This window comes from Hibiscus syriacus, unplaced genomic scaffold (genome assembly GCF_006381635.1).
Source record: "Hibiscus syriacus cultivar Baekdansim isolate YM2019G1 unplaced genomic scaffold, ASM638163v2 tig00117027_pilon, whole genome shotgun sequence".
Taxonomy (NCBI): domain Eukaryota; kingdom Viridiplantae; phylum Streptophyta; class Magnoliopsida; order Malvales; family Malvaceae; genus Hibiscus; species Hibiscus syriacus.
Window position 1 is genome coordinate 545,177 of NW_024063530.1, and position 14,431 is coordinate 559,607.

Here is a 14,431-nt window from a genome sequence, read left to right on the forward strand (position 1 = left end):
AAGCGACAGCGAAGAGGTTCTCAATAAGGAGAATAATTTATCTTCCGTGCAATCATTAATATCGGCATGCCTGCAGAATCAGGCCAGCCGGTCCCAAAAAAAATCTTGAGCTGAAACGTTCGGGGTTTGGGGCAGCCCTTAACAGTTCATCGTCTTCGGCACCTGCTGAGAGATATTAACCCCTTTGTAGTTTTCTTGATGGAGACGAAACTACAGAAATCACGGATGGAGAAAATACACAAGTTATGGGTTTCCATACGGTATTGAAGTAGATGCAATTTGTACCAGATGAGGTTTGTGCATGGTTTGGTGTTCTGATTGTAAGGTCGCGTTATGTTCCTATTCCAATACTTATATTGATTTCATTATTGAGGACGATGATGATCATAGTGTGTGGCATTGTACTGGCTTTTATAGTGTACCCGATGAGCCCCAAAGACATGAGTCGTGGGATTTACTCAGAGGCCTTCATGATTCTTCTGAATTACCTTGGATTGTGATCGGGGATTTTAACGAGATTTTGTTCGCTTTTGAAAAAAAGGTCAGATTAGAAGTGAACGCCAAATGTTAGATTTCAGGAAGGCTTTGGAAGATTGTGATTTAACGGATATGGGATTCACTGGTCCTTGGTTTACATGGGAAAGGGGCCGTAAAGTGGAGACGAATATCCGCGAAGTCTTTGACCATGGTGTAATTAACTCTTCTTGGAGTTTATTGTTCCCCCATTTTCGATTAACTCACCTTCAGCATTCTTTTTTAGATCAATGTCCTTTATTTCTTGAGACAAGCTCGTCTGATAGACTTAACAGACGCTGACACTTCAAATTTGAAGCCTCATGACTGCTGAAGGAGTCATGTGAACAGCAGGCCACACGCTTGTGGAAGGAAGCTGATGGGTTGGTCCCAAGGAAGCTCAATCATGTTTGTTAGGGGCTTGATGTTTGGTTTAAGGACATTTACAGACAGAAACGATTGACTATGGATTTGTTGATCTAATTGAACAAATACCAGCGGATGATGTGTTTGGTGAGTTGGTGGACACTAAGCTTCATATAAACCTTGAGATGGATAAAGTAGAATTATATTGGGAGTAAAGGGCAAGGGCAAACTGGCTTAAAATGGGGATAATAACACTGCTTTCTTTCACCGTTTTGCTTCTAAATGGAAACAACGTAATCTGATCCAATTTTTAGAATCGGATGAGAGCGAGCATTTGATAATGACACTGGCATGGAGGGTGTGGCTAGACAATATTTTCAGGATCTTTTCACTTCCACTGAGCCCATGATTGATAATAGAATCCTTAATGGAATTAGACCCTGTATCACGACTGACATGAATTCAGTCTTACTTCGGGATTTTACGGCAGATGATGTTCTTACAGCAATAAAATCCATGTGCCCGCTCAAGGCTTCGGGCGAAGATGGATTGGGTGCCCTCTTCTATCAGAGGTTCTGGCACTTGATTGGACCCGAGATTGTTGAGTATTGTATTAGCCTTCTACAAGGGTGTTATGACATGAAAGAAATAAATTATACCCATATTGTTTTAATTCCAAAGATTGATTCCCCAACAAAACTCACACATTTTTTACCGATCAGTTTGTGTAATGTGATGTTCAAAATTGTTTCCAAAATGTTAGTCCATCGCTTACAACACATGCTCTATTTATGCAATGTTTTCAAAATCGGACCGGACATTGAACTGGTGAAGGTACTGGTTCACTGGTTCAACCGCGATTGAACCGGATTTTATATAAAATAAATAATTTTACATAATATTCAAAGCAATATTAATATATATGTAACACTTTTTTTAAGTTTACAATATTAAAAGGTATAAAAATATCACAAGTCATAACATGTATAAATGAAAAATCATAAAATCAAGTGAAACAAAATGATTCAAATCAACTACAACATAATATTTAAGGTAAAACATATTCAATAATAAATATAATTATATAACTATAATCAAAAAATAAAATTAGGGTTTAAAAAAATCATAACAAATGATGTCATTTGGTTTAATTGTTTTAAAAAAAACAATCCCACATGACTAAAAAACATAGAAGATTATCCCAAAAGTTTAAAGAGTAAAAATATGAGAACAAAACAATCCTACATGGCTAAGAAACATAGAAGAGCATCACAACTTACTTCTATAAATAATAGAGGTAATTTGACATTCAAAATCATGGAGCCTTTTGGTGAGCATTGAGTGAACTATTCTTTCACTTCAATCACGCTCGAATTTTAGGCTTCAATCGAACTTCTAAATTTTTTTTTGAGTTCGAGCCTTTTTGATTTCAAGTTTTAATATTATATTTCGAGTTGATAATTTTTAGCTCGTGAGTTTTTGAGTCGAGTTGAGCTTACTTTTAAAGTTTTCGAGTTCGAGTCGAGCTCAGCAATACTCGAATTTGACTCGGCTCGTTGAACAAACGACGTTGTTTGGTTTAATTTTTTTTAAAGAAAAAAAGTGAACCGGCGGTTCAAACCGGTTTTGCCGGTTTTCAGCCGGTTCATCCCCGGTTTTCAGCTAGTTCTTCCGGTTCTTTATCGGTTCTGTGTTAATCCGGTTTTGAGAGTTAACCGGATCGGACAGGCCACCGGTTCACGGTTCAACCGGTCGAACCGGTCGGTCCGGTCCGATTTTAATAACATTGTATTTATGTATTGATGAGGCACGAAGCGCATTCGTTCCATGCAGGTTGATAACAGATAATATCATAACTGCTTACGAGATTTTGCAGTCGTTTGTTCAACGGATAGAAGAACTTCGAGGTTTCTTTGCTCTGAAATTAGACATGAGAAAATCTTATGATCGCGTTGAATGATCTTTTATCTGGAAGATTATGAACCGCATGGGTTTTCTTTAGAACTGATTGATATCTTGAACAAATGTGTTTGTTCAATAACCTATTTGGTTGTTTTGAATAGAGTTGTTGGGTCTGTTTTTTAGCCTAAACGTGGTCTCCGACAAGGTGACCCCATGAGCCCATACCTTTTTCTTATATCTAGCGAGGGATTATATGCCTTATTGAGACAGGCCGAACTATCTAGTTCTTTGAAAGGGGTAAAAGTCAACAGGTATGCACCTTCGATCACACACCTTTTTGCGGATGATAGTCTCATCTTTGGAGAGACAACATCAACTTCGACATGACGAATAAAAGACTTTCGAATCTATGGAGAATGCTCGGATCAGTTAATTAACTTTGATAAATCATGCATTTTCTTTAGTTCAAACGTGATTGAGGCAAAAAGACTCATCGAATCCCGATAAATATCTGGGTCTTCCTACTATAGTGGGTCGTAACAAAAAAAAGGGGCCTTCCAGCAACTTAAGGCAAAATTCCAGGCTAGAATCCATAATTGGTGCGTAAGAACTTTATCCCAATGGGGAAAAGAAATTTTTATCAAGTCAGTGTTGCAGGCTCTCCCCCTTTATGCCATGAATTGTTTTTTGTTACCCAAGAGTCTATGTACATAATTAGAAGGGATAATGGCCAGATTTTGGTGGCAAAAATCAGAGACGAAGCGTGGGATGCATTGGTGTACTTGGAAAACGCTTACCACATTAAAAGAGACGGGGGGAATGGGTTTTCGTGATTTGGCCAAGTTTAATATAGCACTTCTGGCAAAGCAAGGGTGGAGGCTAATTGTTAATCCTACATCTTTGGTTGAGAGGATTCTCAGGGCCAAGTATTTTCCCCAAAGTGATTTTCTTAACTCGATATTGGGAAGTCGACCCTCTTACATTTGGTGGAGTATTTGGTGTACAAAGGGCTTACACGAGAAATATCTTGGATGGAAAGTAGGGCTGGGGACTTCTATTTCCATTTGGAACGATTATTAGCTACCAGGTTATCCTTCACGTAGAATCGAATCCCCCATAACTGCTTCTGTTAATTGGGTTGTGGATTTAATCGATGTTAATACTTTTAGCTGAAAGGAAGATATTATTTTTTTCCACGTTCTTGACTAGAGATGTAACACCCCAACCCGTATCCTACCCAAATACGAGTCCGAGATGTCAAATTGACTTTTAAAAACCGATATTCTTACAAAATATCAAAACATTTGAACTCATTTTAAGAAAATATCACAATATTCTATTAAATTATGTTTCATATAAAATTTGAGTCAAAACGTATTATGAACAGTAAAATACATAATGAATAGTACTGTGAACAATAATGAACAGTATCGTGAACAATACCCTGCTACAGTACCCGAATGTTAAAATTTTTCAGATTGTCATAGGGGAACCGATTCCCCTACTACAAGGAACCGATACCCTGCTACAGTACTTTCGTAAAACATGTATAAAACTCATAAAATTTAAAAAGTTCATCATTATACATTTACCATTTACATATATACGTTTAAAACATTTCAAAACTTGATCAGAGCATATCCAATACACATCTTTTTAATTTATTACATGCCAACTAAATTATTTCTAACAAAATACATGTAATTCGATCTATATTTCTGATATGATCTTCGGTAAGGAGAACTGACTTTTCTTGTTCCTCTTTACTTCTCTTTTCGCTTTCCAAACATACTTGTGAAACAATCACACGCTAAGTCGATGACTTAGTGAGGCATATAAAACATATACTATAACCATATACCATTTCATATAAACAAAAGCATATATCTGCAAATACTATCATATCATATAAAAGCATATCTCCCATGGTATAACCAATGCACACCTATACATTTATCATGAACATATTTATCGGTAATCATATTATTATCACTAATTCCTTTTTATCATATAAGCATATGTTGAACATTTTCATATACATCATGGAACACATATATCATTTCATAACAAAACACACATAATATCGTACAATTCATATAACACATTTCGTATCATAAAAACAAACATATACATCATTTTTATATTGTATTTGATATTATCTTTTTATTAGCCCATGGTACACTGGTGAGAACTGAAGGTATGTGAATACATTGAGATTGTGCACTAATGCTGTCACCACAACTCGTATAAATTCCCACTAGGGGCACTTAATATTTGTCCCGAAGGACCGCATAGAAATGTCCCGAAGGATCACAAGGGACCACTCCTTAAGAACTATATACATAATACAATAGACCAAATAAGTGTACCGAAGTACTACATACATATTCCACGGAATTACATATATGTCCCAAAGGACTACGTAGAATTATCTCGTAGGACCGTGTAGACCCTCGACTCTAGGCATGTCAACTATACCTATAGCCCTCGTATTATATAACATGGGCATTATTATTTATCATTTCACATATTCATATCACTTGTGCTTTCTCTTCTATCACATACCACATGTATGTGTAACAGTATATCTTATATCATATCACATGTGTCACAAGTGCATGTATTCACGTAGATAGTTTCATATGACTGATATCATTTCTCATGTTTTTATATAAGCACATTTGTCACATCTTGTTCATATATATATTACATAGCACATAGAATAACATATAAACTTATGCATAAATCATTTTCATTTGATTCACATGTCACCTATCTCATTGTTTATATTTCTTAAGCACTTAATCACTTGTCTCATAATTTTATATATTCACATAAATCACATGTAGAAATGCACTTACTCTATAGACATATGCATGTATTCATTTTATTGCTCTTATAATCACATATAAAAATATCTTTCACGACAAATGTCCATTTTGCCATTTAATTCCTTTAATAATTACTAATAATTTTCAGAAAATATCCACAAATAAATTATTAAACTATTCAATTATTCTGTTTTAATCACCAAATTCTTAAATTTTACAATTTAGTCATTAACTCGTAGTTTGAGATGTTATAGGGATGCCAGTGATATACTATCTATCCCCCTATCCAGCTTTGCCCAGGAGGATTGTCGTGTGTGGGGTGGCGAAAAACGGGAATATACAGTGTTCGCAGTGGGTATCGCATGCTACTGCAAGAGGGTACTACCCTGTTTACAAGTTCTGCCGTCCTTAACAAACTTTGGATGAGTGCATGTCAACGAAAAATTAAAATTCAGGTTTGGAATTTTGTATGGAATTTTGTTCCCACACAGCAGAATTTATTCATAAAAAGAATTACGAATAACCCCTGCTGCCCTCGATGTTCCCACATCTTAGAATCCACGGTGCATATTGTGAGAGATTGTTGCTTGTCTAGAGAAGTCTGGGCACGCCTTGGTATTGAATGGCCAAATCATATGGAGGATGTTGATTTCCTAGAATGGTTCGAGTGGCTCATGACTCATGCTCCTTCGGCCAAAACAACTTAGATTTGTGTGTCAATTTGGGCGTTATGGTACTGTCGCAATATTCAGATTCATGAAGGTAAACGGCTTAAGATTGAGGAAATTATTACCTTAATCAATTCCCAATGCTTGGATTTTGCCACGGCAAACGCCCGTCTCCAATGCCCTTCGTATTCTGTTGTGATACACTGGTCACCATCGCCGGGAAATACTGTAAAAGTCAACTTTGATGCCCGATACTCCCAAGCACATCAATCAACTTGGTCAGGTGTGATCATTAGGAATAATGAAGGAAAAATCATGGAAGCATACAGAAGTTTATCACCTAGAATTACCTCGCCTTTCGCAGCTGAAGCACATGCAGCAGCGCATGCGGTGGTTTTTGCTCTTGATCTGGGATTTAGAGAAGTAATAATTGAAGGAGACTCACGATCTGTCGTTTCCAGGCTATCTTCCACCGATCCGAATTTTTCTGAAATAGATGCCTTTATCTGGGAAGCACGGCGATGATCGGAAGCTTTCAGTACATGTGCCTTCAGATTTACACCTCGAAACAGCAACCGAGCGGTTCACCTGCTAGCTGCTGGAGATGGAATGGAATTGAACGACAGTTTCTGGATAGAGGAAGCCCCCCGTCAAATCACAGAACAAGCTGATGAAGATAGAAGATGGATCGACCCCCTAGGGGTGATTTCCAAAGGTTTTTTGAAGTTTGAACAGAGTTGATTTTGCTCCGTTTCTGCTATTATCTGGTATGGACGTGTTAAAGTTTTATTTTTGTTTTTCTAAAAAAAAATCACATGTGACCGGTATATTTATCGATCTAACATCGGTTATACTATATTTTTCGATTTAACACTTTTTATAATAAGGCGCGTCCCTTGCAGCGCAGTGTGCCTCCTGCGACGCACCTTATGCTGACATGGATACACGTGTGTATGGCGCGAGACAGATTGGTAATTAATGGTATAGCGCGGCGCAGGGCTGCGCCTTACCTGTGATTCTGACAAGCGTCAAAAAGGCGCGGCCCCTGCGGCGCACTATACCCTTAATTATCAAATTACTCCGCCCGTTCAGACCAACCATCCCCTATAAATACCCCATTCTCAATCATTTTCATCACACCAAATCCTCTCAACTTCTCTCAAATACTCTTATATTCTCTTATTAAGGTATATTTTTATTATTTTTAGTATTTTTAGTAATTTATTTAATTATTTTAATTGTTTAATATTTTATTTAATTAATTTTTTTACAGATATAAAATGGAAGGTGATCTACTTTGGTTGGATGGAAATCATATATCTCGACACTTTGCTGATACGGTAACATTTTAACGTTCTAATTTAATTAATTAATTAATTTAATGCATGATTATTAGTTTAAAAATTAATTTGTGTAATTATTTACATTTTAGGAGAGAGACCGTATATTAGATCCTTTTATTAGGAACCTTAAGTTAGTTATACATACTCGTGTAATGTTGTATTTAGTAGAGGCTAGATTCGGTCACCTAGGTAGATATCAGGGTCACTGTAAGATAGAACCCAGACCTTATTTCTGCCTTAGTAGAGCGGTGGAGGCCGGAGACCCACACATTCCATCTTCCGTGCAGAGAGTGCACGATCACGTTTGAGAATGTTTCTATGCACCTGGGGCTTCCGGTGGATGGAGGTGTGATATTAGGGATAACTTCTGGTTCTTGGACTACTTTGTGTCGGGTTAGTCTAGGACGTGTCCCGAAAAATTTTAACGGTGGACGAATACCGTTAAATTGGTTAGATGCCAATTTTCGGGAGTTGAACGAGGACGCGTCTGACAATGAAGTCAAATTGTATGCACGGGCATGCATACTGCAGCTGATAGCAGGGTTGCTGATACCGGACAAATCGCGTAACCAAGTTCATTGTATGTGGTTGCAACATCTTGGCGACTTTTATCTGGTCGGATCACTCAGTTGGGGCTCGACAGTTTTGGCTTGCCTGTACATGGATATGCGTCGAGCCATTGACTACAGGCGTAATGCTATCGGCAGATGTCTCCTGCTGCTGCAGTCTTGGGCATGGTATCGATTGCCCTTTTTATATCCCGTTGTCAAGAACTCATTCGTATTTTCACTACTACTGAGGTAGTTATAAAACTGATTTTGTATTTTAATAATTTTATACAGTGAATAAGAAATTATTTTTCTTGAATAGGTGGTCTACTGATAGGAAAATCATCAGGAGCTACATGATGATTTAGAAAAAATAGGGTGTTAATCGATCAGAAAGCTGGCACACATGTATGAATTTTAATGTTTAAAAATTGATTTTAGATTATATTTATATAATTAGATTATTATTTTGATAAAAATTATATATATTTGTTTTAGTTTGAATGAGTGTCATATTATACTGATTATGTGAGGGCGGTGATCCCACCTGAGTTAAGGGGCCCATCAGATGTTTGGATGGCGACGGTCCCCTTGATCTGTTATGCGACCGTCGAGTTACACTCCACTGATCGCGTGCTCCGGCAATTTGGTTGTTTTCAACCAATTTCGGAAGCACCTCGCAATATGGACGAGTTGCATAGCACAGATACACGCGGCAAGACAGATACAGATTGGCTGGTGAGGCATCATGTGTGGGTCGTGTTGTGGGAGGATCGACATCGGCGTCTTCCCCGTAAAGAACCCATTTTACTTGACCTCTTGATAGTTGCTGACGGTTATTACGAGTGGTTCAACAGTAACGGGAAACCGTTTCTACTTCCCGAGGATGCACGAGGACAGACCTTTCTGCGACATCGACAGAGACGTTCACCGACACAGCACCATCGTCCCCCGACTCGTGGACGAAGAGTAGGTGCTTCCGGTTCATCCTCAACTACACCAGTAGGACCTTCACAGCAGTCATCGTATCTAATGACTTACATACCGCATCCATATATGATGCCACAACCGCCTTTCCATTACCAGATGTCGCCGCCGCCTTCACCTGCTTTTATGACCCCGACGCCACCACCGTCACAGATAACCTCTCCTGGAGGCTATTATGGGTCTATGCTTGTAGATCCGACTTGGGGTTCATATGCTGGATATTTGGCGGGTTCAGCCTCATCACCCATGGCCACAACATAGACACCTCCTGTATAGTTTTCACACTCAGCGATGTCTGAGTTTTATGAGTTTTCCCAGTTTTCGCAGGTCCGTGGGATAGTCAGTCATACACCTCCAGGGTCCTTATTATATGGAGATGCTTCATCGTCATCAGCTCCTCATCAACCTAATGTACCTACTCAAGACGACGACGACGACGATGACGATGATAATGGTGATGATGATGACAACGAGGAGTCACAACCAGTGATATGAAGAAATCCTCCTCGAGGCCGACAGCCACCGCCCTACGGAACACATTCGCGTCGCAGTCATCGATAGATTTTTTTTATTATATTTGTATTTAGTTTATTGGACTTTTTAATTATAATTTTTTATTATTTCTCATTTAATACTTACTTTATTTTGTTAAATTTGTTTAACTTTTTTTAATGTATTTCAGTTAATTTTGTTTATTACCGTTTAATATCAGTTATTGTAATTTGGTTATCATTTACCATTTAATACTTATTGTAAGTTTGTTGTATTTAAAATTATTTTGAAATACCAAATTGTTCGATAACTTTCTTAAGTTTGTCACTTATTATCTCTTTTATTATAATCACATATAACGGAAACGTCCAATCTCGTATTATTGTATCATTTTTTTAATCTTCATCAGCGATTATCGAATGACATTAACTTGAAGTAAATGCAAATTAAAGTACAAGAATTATTATTTGATAAACAAATACATCATTTCCTCATCAATTGTTATTTGATGGCAACAGAAGTGGACATGTTTTTCTAGTGTGTCCTGGGTTTCTACAATGCCCACATCTTCTGTCTTGTCTAAATCGTTCTCGAATATCCATATCGTAATGAATTCGATTGGATTTTGGACGACCACGCTCCCTCAATAAACTCAGATTTGGTACAATCGAAAGCCAATCTTGAACCTCATCAGGGTCTTTGTCATTACCTATGGGGGAAACTCAAATTCGTATACCTTAAAAACTTCAGATAGTAGGTATGCGGGATCCACAAAATGGTTATAGTCTTGACGTGTATGCGAGCAAGCTGCTATCACATGAGAGCATGGATACTTAAGAGCTTGAAAAAACCCGCAGTCGCATGTTCTGTCCCTTAGATTTACTCTTAACGACACAGCTTCAATCCCTTGAAGAGGTTGCGGTAACTCTGTGACACGAAACATTTCATGCCTTCTAGAGAAGCTTGTTACAGACATTCCATTTGATGCAGAATTTTTTTTCTGTAGATCTGCAACTGATCTAGGGTGATAGACATGACCGGCTTGTATCCAGGTTTGAGCTTGTCCCCCGAACTTCGCAAAAAGCGCCCCCAAACAAAAATATGTAGTCTTTACCAAAGCCTCTACTGGTAAGTGACGTGCACCCTTTAAAGTTGAATTGATTGCCTCTGCCAAGTTGGTCGTCATGTGTCCATATCGATATCCACCATCATATGCGTTCGTCCATATTTCTTTATCGATGAGGCTGATGTAATTGTATCCTTCCTCGTTCTTCGCCCGCAAATCTTGAAGCATTGATTCAAAAATTCGAGGAAGTAGTTCATAACCTGATCAAAAAATGTATAATTTACTAACTTGCTTTCTTTGCAAAATTAAAAAGATTGAAAGAGAACAAACTACATCAGTTTCACTTACCCATGCGCACAATTAATTGACGCTCATCATTCTTCTTGTATCTTCCATGGTAGTTCGCAGCAATGTATCGGAGACAATACCTATGTTGGACCAAGGGTGGTTGCCACATTGGACCCAAAGACTCCATTGCTCCTTTGATCCCATCTCTGCGATCTGAAATGACACAGATGTTTTCCCTCGTGATAACACGTGCACGTAAATTTTGGAGGAAAAAAGCCCAAGAATCTGTATATTCTCCTTCGACAAGAGCAAAAGCAACTGGAAGAATGTTGCGATTGTCATCTTGGACAACTGCCAATAATAAAACTTGCTTGTATTTTCCATACAAGAAAGTCTCGTTGATCTGGACCACAGGCTTGCAGTATTTGACATCATTAACGCACTGTGGGTAAGTCCAAAAAACCCGGTAGAATTGGAATTGATCGCGGAGAACTAGATCATTATGATATGCATAAGAGGTTTTGAAGTCCACAATTGTCCCAGGGTTCAACCTCCGCACCAACCTAAATCAGCCTAGAAGTTCGTTGTAAGATGCATCCCATTCGCCATGAAGTTTGACAATGGCATTTTGTTTTGCCAACCAAGCTTTTCTATAGGAGACAGTGTACTCATACTATGATTGTATAGCTGAAATCAACACAGCAACAGCTATATGAGAGCTTGCTTTTACCATGGGCATGATGGCTTGGCATATCACTTCAGAGTCCAAGTTGGGATGATCTTGGTTGGCCCCTCCAGCACAACATGTGTGAGGATCGTTGTATACTGTTAGTTCCCATATGTTTTTTTTCCTCTTCCTTTTCGATACGGGAACCATCCAATTGCATCCGTTTTCGCATCGGGCACAGTAGAATACATATTTTTCGGTTGTGGATCGGTTGACTATGGACTGAACAGAATTACGGATATTGTAATTTTTTATAGCCATCACCGCTTCTTCTTTGCTTGAAAACTCCATGCCTAAAGATAACTCACCATTATTTATTGATGAGTAATATTCATAATCACCGAGATGAGGCATATCCGTAAATTCAAGCCCTTACATTGCACCATAATCAGCTTCATACATGTGTGCAGGAAGGTCAGTTTGTTCCACATTTCTTGGAACTTCATCATCATCGGAGTTGAATTGCGGTGATTCTTGGTGAATGAATAGTCCAGTCTCAGCATCATCCGCACCAGGCTCACGAAGCGGTTCTTTTGGTGGAGATGATGGTTCCTCCATGCGCTCCACATTTAGGTCGAATAACCTACTACTTGCACGCCTTCCCTTTGAACTAAAAGGCATATCGACATTGAGATCGAAAAAGCTCGCAGTCGAATGTCTCCCACTAGAGCTTGAAGCCATCGTGTCAAATGGAAACTGCACAGATGGTTGCGTCGATGGCCTCTCCATATTAAGGTCAAACAGATTTGCAGATGAATGTTTTCCCCTTGAACTGGATGAGATGTTGCCATACGGATTGTTCGTTGACCCACCTCGGTACATATCATAAGGAGTTACGGATCTGATCCATGGTAGTTCGCAGCAATGTGTCGGAGACAATACCTATGTTGGACCAAGGGTGGTTGCCACATTGGACCCAAAGACTCCATTGCTCCTTTGATCCCATCTCCGCGATCTGAAATGACACAGATGTTTTCCCTCATGATAACACGTGCACGTAAATTTCAGAGGAAAAAAGCCCAAGAATCTGTATCTTCTCCTTCGACAATAGCAAAAGCAACTGGAAGAATGTTGCGATTGTCATCTTGGATAACTGCCAATAATAAAACTTGCTTGTATTTTCCATACAAGAAAGTCTCGTCGATCTGGACCACAGGCTTGCAGTATTTGACATCATTAACGCACTGTGGGTAAGTCCAAAAAACCCGGTAGAATTGGCATTGATCGCGGAGAACTAGATCATTATGGTATGCATAAGAGGTTTCGAAGTCCACAATTGTCCCAGGATTCAACCTCCGCACCAACCTAAACCAGCCTAGAAGTTCGTTGTAAGATGCATCCCATTCGCCATGAAGTTTGACAATGGCATTTTGTTTTGCCAACCAAGCTTTTTTATAGGAGACAGTGTACTCATACTATGATTGTATAGCTGAAATCAGCACAACAACAACTATATGAGAGCTTGCTTTTACCATGGGCATGATGACTTGGCATATCACTTCAGAGTCCAAGTTGGGATGATCTTGGTTGGCCCCTCCAGCACAACATGTGTGAGGATCGTTGTATACTGTTAGTTCCCATATGTTGTTTTTCCTCTTCCTTTTCGATACGCGAACCATCCAATTGCATCCGTTTTCGCATCGGGCACAGTAGAATACATATTTTTCGGTCGTGGATCGGTTGACTATGGACTGAACAGAATTACGGATATTATAATTTTTTATAGCCATCACCGCTTCTTCTTTGCTTGAAAACTCCATGCCTAAAGATAACTCACCATTATTTATTGATGAGTAATATTCATAGTAACCGAGATGAGGCATATCCGTAAATTCTGGCCCTTACATTGCACCATAATCAACTTCATACATGTGTTCAGTAGGGTCAGTTTGTTCCACATTTCTTGGAACTTCATCATCATCGGAGTTGAATTGCGGTGATTCTTGGTGAATGAATAGTCCAGTCTCAGCATCATCCGCACCAGGCTCACGAAGCGGTTCTTTTGGTGGAGATGATGGTTCCTCCATGCGCTCCATATTTAGGTCGAATAACCTACTACTTGCACTCCTTCCCTTTGAACTAAAAGGCATATCGACATTGAGATCAAAAAAGCTCGCAGTCGAATACCTCCCCCTAGAGCTTGAAGCCATTGTGTCAAATGGAAATTGCACAGATGGTTGTGTCGATGGCATCTCCATATTAAGGTCAAACGGATTTGCAAATGAATGTCCTCCCCTTGAACTGGATGCGATGTTGCCATACGGATTGTTCGTTGACCCTCCTCGGTACATATCATAAGGAGTTGTGGATGAATGTCTCCCCATTATGGCATTAAAATCATTACACATTACTGTCGTCGGGCTGTCAACTTGTTCAGTCAGCCCATAATGGGAGCTTAATGATTAACTCCGAACGACACGCACTTGAATAAAATTTGCATACATCTCAATATCGGCGTCTGAATAATTACTTTGAGCTTCAACCATCATTTCAACATCATCATTGTTCAAAAGTTCTAACGTTGTATAAGTTAATAGCAACAATGATGTTGGAAATTTGTACTGCAACGACGACATTCTTCTACTACTTCCAACATGAATCTTCCTCGAAATCTTCGTTATCAGCTCCTCAAGAGTTATGTTTCTCTTAAATGATATTTTAACACGCTCATTTGATACGAAAACAACGTCAGTTTCATCT